The sequence below is a fragment of the Cherax quadricarinatus genome, chromosome 61 (genome assembly GCF_038502225.1).
Source record: "Cherax quadricarinatus isolate ZL_2023a chromosome 61, ASM3850222v1, whole genome shotgun sequence".
NCBI lineage: Eukaryota > Metazoa > Arthropoda > Malacostraca > Decapoda > Parastacidae > Cherax > Cherax quadricarinatus.
Window position 1 is genome coordinate 2,543,713 of NC_091352.1, and position 7,065 is coordinate 2,550,777.

The window sequence follows — 7,065 nt, forward strand, 5'->3', positions numbered from 1 at the left end:
TATCAAAGGTATAAAAGTAGCGTTCACAGAAACACAAGTTTCAGAAAGAAACTTGCAAGTGCCAAGTTACTATTTACATTGATACGGGAGAGCAATAAGTCGCAGAAACTGGAACTGATCGCATGATAGAAGTACAGTCTGTTTCACTCGTAGGAGGCCCCAGGGTATCGTTTACTACAGGCATAATATACAAACAAGGGTATTGCAACTACGGGAGAACCAACTCGGGGCCTCCTACGAGTGAAACATCATGGTGTTATAGAGAACAAAACTCTGGTGTTTACCTTTGTTGACAAACAGACATCAACTAGCGCAGCGTAATTCAGGGAACAGCTGGGGAAGATAGTGGCAATCAAAGTCTTCATAAATCCTTTACCAAATATCATTTAAGATCCTACACCGAATATTATTTAACCTCTGGAAAGCTGAAATAACTGTGGAGGGTACTCCGTGGGGGATACTCCGTGGAATACCCTCCGTGGTGGGTACTCCACAGACAGTTCAACATTCCAAGAGTTATGTGAAGGATGGTAGACAACAATGAACCAGACATAGTACCTGGAACAATGTATAAATAACCCGCACATACGTGAAACGTAATGATCACGTTTCCTTCTCCTATGTGCAGGTTATTTGTGCAATGTTGCAGACACAGTATTGTGCCTTCGTGTTCTTTCCAGCATCTGGATGCTGGAAAGAACCCAACACATAAAACAGAGCTGACAGAGATTTGTGAAATTTGCTCTGAACCAACAGATAACAGAACCCAATGGTGAAGACCAGACCTTCAATGATCGTAGACAACATAATCTCCGGCACAACACACTCCGATCATAACCTCATTAATGTGCGGCCCTACATTTCTGAGGCCCTGAAGCTGTTATAGGGGCCCATTCGCAACACCTTGTCATACAGTAGACCCCAGATTTTTAAGCAATGTGGACTGAAGTGTCGCTGCTGGAGCCCCTCCAGGATTAGGGTCCCTAAAGCTTAAGATTCACAAGTTTCATAGCAGATCCGCCCCTGGCGTCACACATATAGAGTGATGTCCTCACTAGCGTTCGCTAGAGCGTCCCTACACTTCCTATAGAGTTACACGCAGGGAGATTGCATGCTGAAGGTCTCACGCTAGTGACGCAAGGCCCTCTACATCACCCACTCTCAAACACCAGTTGTGCAAAGGATTCTAATGATCTTTTTTTTTTTAAATAAAAGTGGGTGAGCGAGGGTGTGTACTGATGTGTAGATGTACGAGTGTCAAAATCGACCTCAGAGAGAGTACAAGCCTCCGTACTCAATCTCAGAGTGAATACAAACATCTCAGTTCAACGTTTTTCAATTAATGATGCACAGGACTGATATAGTTTAGAAGCGGCCGAGGATCATCACTGCTAAGATGTAAGTAAATGGTAAAAAACACCGTCACAATGGAAATATAAACGCATAAACAGCATAATGTGATCCTTTATTGACAACGTTTCGCCCACACAGTGGACTTTATCAAGTCACAAACAGATCTGTTTGTGACTTGTTTATATTTCCTCTGCTAAGATGTACTGAGAACCATTGTTGTAGATCATGGTAGTGAGACGAGGGTCTTAGTATCATAGTATCTTACATGTCATGGTAGTGAGACGAGAATCATACATGTCATGGTAATCTCACTGTTGTAAATCATGATAGTGAGACGAAGATCTGACATGTCATGGCAGTCTCACTGTCCACATCATGGCGCTGAAGTAACTAATTGCACTACACGTCATGGTAGCACCGGCAGGGCACAACCCAGCCACACATTGTACCCGCCTCCTATGAGATAACACCAATAATACCTCTTCAGCTCGGCTTTAAACTTTTAAAGCTGGTCTTCCTTGGTGGGAAGTTTGGATGCTGGGATATTAGTCTCCATGTGATAACTTGCAAGAGCTTTTTATGGCATTTAAAGTTCTCAGCGTTAATATCTAGCTAGGTTACAAACAAGCCTCACTCTGCACTATACCTTTCGCTTGCATCGAGGTACAAGGAACTGGGATTATTCAATACGGGGATACCTTTCTGGGATAATTGAGGTACATTGGACTGGGTGGTGTGTGTGTGTACTCACCTATTTGTGGTTTCAGGGGTCGAATCACAGCTCCTAGCTCCTGTGTGAGTCAAGGAGCGATTGAAGCTCTAATTGCATTTTTTGATCCACCAGGCTGACCTTCAACTAACAGGTAACGGGAAACTGAGTAATGGAAGGTGGAGGAGAGAGTGGACAGAGTTCAGAGTGAAAATATATGGAAAGAGAGAGTGATCCCACAGTACTGATAGATGGATCCCAGAGTACTGTTCCTCTGTTTTAATGGCATCATTATCTTCAAGGGTTCTTGATCCGAATAAACAGAGCTACCCCTTCCCTCTCCTCCCCTAAATGTGTGTTAGAGTTGTCCTCTAGAGTACGGAGCTTCCCCCACCTTCCCTTACCTCCCGTCTCTGGCGTGAATAGCGTCGCGCGTAAGATGCGTGACGAAGAAGCGGATGTGTTGCGTAACAGCCCGGTTGACGCACATTACGTGACTCTCTCAAATACGCAATTACGCTCTGGGAACAAATGAGAGAGAGAGAGAGAGAGAGAGAGAGAGAGAGAGAGAGAGAGAGAGAGAGAGAGAGAGAGAGAGAGAGAGAGAGAGAGAGAGAGAGAGAGAGAGAGAGAGAGAGAGATTCGTAGTGTACGGGAGTCTTCAAGACTTCTGATAAGTGTTTATCGTGTACCTATGACAGTCGGTTAACATGCTGACCCTTACTATAACACTAATAACTAAAATAGGCTTCACGTCATCAATCATAAGCGATACATTGATGTCAAGACTTCCTGGTATAACGTACATCTTTGTGGGACATCATTAATAATGGTCGTGGTAGTGATGCTTGTGGAGCCCCACTCTGTGGGCTCTCAGTGACGCTCTGCCACCGAGGAGCACAGGAGTATACCTGGAGGATACCTGGAGGGTCAACGCCCCTGCAACCCGGTCCATGACCAGACCGCGTGGTGGATCAGGGGCTGATCAACCAGGCTGTTACTGCTGGCCGCACGTGGCCCAACGTACGAACCACAGTCGAGTACTGACTTTAGGTATCTGTCTTGTAACTTCAGTTAGCTTAAGGGTTTCACTCTGTGTAGAGTTTTATCAAGTTACGATTTGATAGTCTCTACACAGAGCCGTGTCCTATTTTGTGCACTCAGCCTGTGTCACCCGTCCTGCAGGCTGTCTACCGTATTAGCTGCACAATGTCTTCAGACAGGGATGCGTAGAACACTATCTCGTAAGGTGTATCGTTCACGTATGATAATAATAACAATCTTTGTATATACCAGTACATGTACAAGGTATACAGACCATAGCTGACATCAATGACATACTACTATATAGAAAGCCCCTTGTTATGCTGAGCATTTCCAGCAAATTAGGTCAGTTTTGTCCCAGGATGCGACGCACACCAGTCCACTAACACCCAGGTACCTACTTTACTGCTAGGTGAACATGGACAGCAGGTGTCTTAAGGAAACATGTCCTAATGTTTCCAGCCTTACCGGGGATCAAACAACGTGTGAGTATACCTGTGAGCTGAGTGCGCTACCAACCGAGCTATGGACACAGTCAGAAGTACGGTTTCGGGACACCACTCGTCACGCTGGTCCACTGGGACACCTAGGTCCAGTACCTCCTTGTATCTTCCTCGTTGCAGCCAAGCATACTTCTCCCCCTCATCCCTGTCTGTTCTTCCAGTTTATGGAGACAGTTTCCTGTGGGTAACTGTGTTACCCACATGTGCAACTCTTGGGTATCTTTATTGAGGAAACGTTTCGCCACACAGTGGCTTCATCAGTCCATACGTAGGAGAAACTTGAAGAACAGGAGGAGAATGAGGTAATCAGTCCCTCAACCTTGAGTCGATGTGTTCAGTCCATCAATCAAGATTGATGGACTGAACACATCGACTCAAGGTTGAGGGACTGATTACATCAGACTCCTTCTGATCCTTACTACTTTTCTTTGTATTGGACTGATGAAGCCACGGTTGCTCAAGTGTGTCATTATTCACCTCCTTACAGTCCAGAAATACGCGCTCCACCCGTCCATCTCTTTCCTAAGGTCGTGTTGGTTGTGGTTCAGGAGTGACTCTCCAGGTGTTGCACCACTCTCTTTATCCTGTTCCTCAATAACATATATGACAGCACACTCCTCAAGGTTATTAGTCTTTAGTTCAATTTTGATTGTTCACTTGTTCAACACTGGAACAACATTTGACGTTCACCAGCCTGTATATATGTCTTGCAAGTGTCAAGTCGAAGATTTATGCTGCCACTTGTGTGTGTGTGTGTGTGTGTGTGTGTGTGTGTGTGTGTGTGTGTGTGTGTGTGTGTGTGTGTGTGTGTGTGTGTGTTTGTGTGTGTGTGTGTGTGTGTGTGTGTGTGTGTGTGTGTGTGTGTGTGTGTGTGTGTGTGTGTGTGTGTGTGTGTGTGTGTGTGTGTGTGTGTGTGTGTGTGTGTGTGTGTGTGTGTGTGTGTGTGTGTGTGTGTGTGTGTGTACTTGTGTGTGCAGTATGTGTGTGTGTGTGTGTGTGTGTGTGTGTGTGTGTGTGTGTACTCACCTAATTGTACTCACCTAATTGTGGTTGCAGGGGTCGAGACTCAGCTCCTGGCCCCGCCTCTTCACTGATCGCTACTGGATCCTCTCTCTCTCTGCTTCCTGAGCTTTGTCATACCTCTTCTTAAAACTATGTATGGTTCCTGCCTCCACTACTTCACTTGCTAGGCTATTCCACTTGCTGACAACTCTATGACTGAAGAAATACTTCCTAACGTCCCTGTGACTCGTCTGAGTCTTCAGCTTCCAGTTGTGACCCCTTGTCCCTGTGTCCCCTCTCTGGAACATCCTATCTCTGTCCACCTTATCTATTCCCCGCAGTATCTTGTATGTCGTTATCATGTCTCCCCTGACCCTTCTGTCCTCCAGTGTCGTCAGTCCGATTTCCCTTAACCTTTCCTCGTACGACATTCCCTTGAGCTCTGGGACTAGCCTTGTTGCAAACCTTTGTACTTTCTCTAACTTCTTGACGTGCTTGACCAGGTGTGGGTTCCAGACTGGTGCTGCATACTCCAGTATGGGCCTAACATACACAGTGTACAGTGTCTTGAACGATTCCTTATTGAGGTATCGGAACGCTATTCTCAGGTTTGCCAGGCGCCCGTATGCTGCAGCGGTTATTTGGTTGATGTGTGCCTCCGGTGATGTACTCGGTGTTATGGTCACCCCAAGGTCTTTCTCCCTGAGTGAGGTCTGTAGTCTTTGTCCACCTAGCCTATATTCTGTCTGCGGTCTTCTTTGCCCCTCCCCAATCTTCATGACTTTGCATTTGGCTGGATTGAATTCGAGGAGCCAGTTACTGGACCACATGTCCAGCCTCTCCAGGTCTCTTTGCAGTCCTGCCTCATCCTCGTCCGATTTAATTCTTCTCATCAACTTCACGTCATCTGCGAACAGGGACACTTCAGAGTCTATTCCTTCCATCATGTCGTTCACATATATCAAAAATAGCACTGGTCCTAGAACTGACCCCTGTGGGACCCCGCTCGTAACAGGCGCCCACTGTGATACCTCTTCACGTACCATGACTCGTTGCTGCCTCCCTGTCAGGTATTCCCTTATCCATTGCAGTGCCCTTCCTTTTATGTGTGCCTGATCCTCCAGCTTCTGCACTAATCTCTTGTGGGGAACTGTGTCAAAGGCCTTCCTGCAGTCTAGGAAAACGCAATCTACCCAACCCTCTCTCTCGTGTCTTACTTCTGTTACCTTGTCATAAAACTCCAGGAGGTTTGTGATACAAGATTTGCCTTCCATGAACCCATGCTGGTTTTCATTTATAATCTTGTTCCTTTCCAGGTGTTCGACCACTCTCCTCCTGATAATCTTCTCCATGACTTTGCACACAATACATGTCAGAGACACAGGTCTGTAGTTTAGTGCCTCGTTTCTGTTTCCTTTCTTAAATATGGGGACTACATTAGCTGTCTTCCATTTCTCAGGTAGTTGCCCAGTTTCAAGGGATGTGTTGAAGATTGTGGTTAGAGGCACACACAGCATCTCTGCTCCTTCTCTAAGGACCCATGGGGAGATGTTGTCCGGTCCCATCGCCTTTGAGGTGTCAAGGTCACTTAAGAGCTTCTTCACCTCCTCCTCAGTTGTTCGTATGTCATCCAACACTTGTTGGTATATTCCCTCTTGATGTTCCCTTCTGTGCTGTCTTCCCACAGCCCTTCCTGTCTCTACTGTAAAAACTTCCTTAAATCTCCTGTTCAGCTCCTCACATACCTCCTGATCATTTCTTGTGAGTTCTCCACCTTCTGTCCTTAATCTGATCACCTGGTCTTTGACTGTTGTCTTCCTCCTGATGTGGCTATACAACAGTTTCGGGTCAGTCTTGATTCTCGATGCTATGTCATTTTCATACTGTCGCTGGGCCTCCCTCCTTACCTGTGCGTACTCATTCCTGGCTCTGCGACTGATCTCCCTATTTTCGTGTGTTCTCTGCCTTCTGTACTTTTTCCATTCTCTATTGCACTTTGTTTTTGCCTCCTTACACCGTCGGGTAAACCAGGGGCTTGTTCTGGTCTTCCCGTTGTTACTGTTGCCCTTGGGAATGAACCTTTCCACTGCCTCCTTGCATTTTGTTGCTACATATTCCATCATTTCATTTACTGGCTTTCCTGCCAGTTCTCTGTCCCACTGGACCTCCCGCATGAAGTTCTTCAACCCTATGTAGTCCCCTCTTTTATAGTCAGGCTTTTCCCATTCTACTCCTGTTATTCTCTCCACTTGCAGCTCTACTATGTATTCAAAGCACAGAACCACGTGGTCGCTAGCTCCTAGGGGACTCTCATACTTGATATCCTCAATGTCTGAGCTGCCCAGGGTGAACACAAGGTCCAATCTTGCTGGTTCATCCTCCCCTCTCACTCTGGTAGTGTCCTTAACATGTTGGTGCATGAGGTTTTCCAGCACCACGTCCAACATCCTGGCT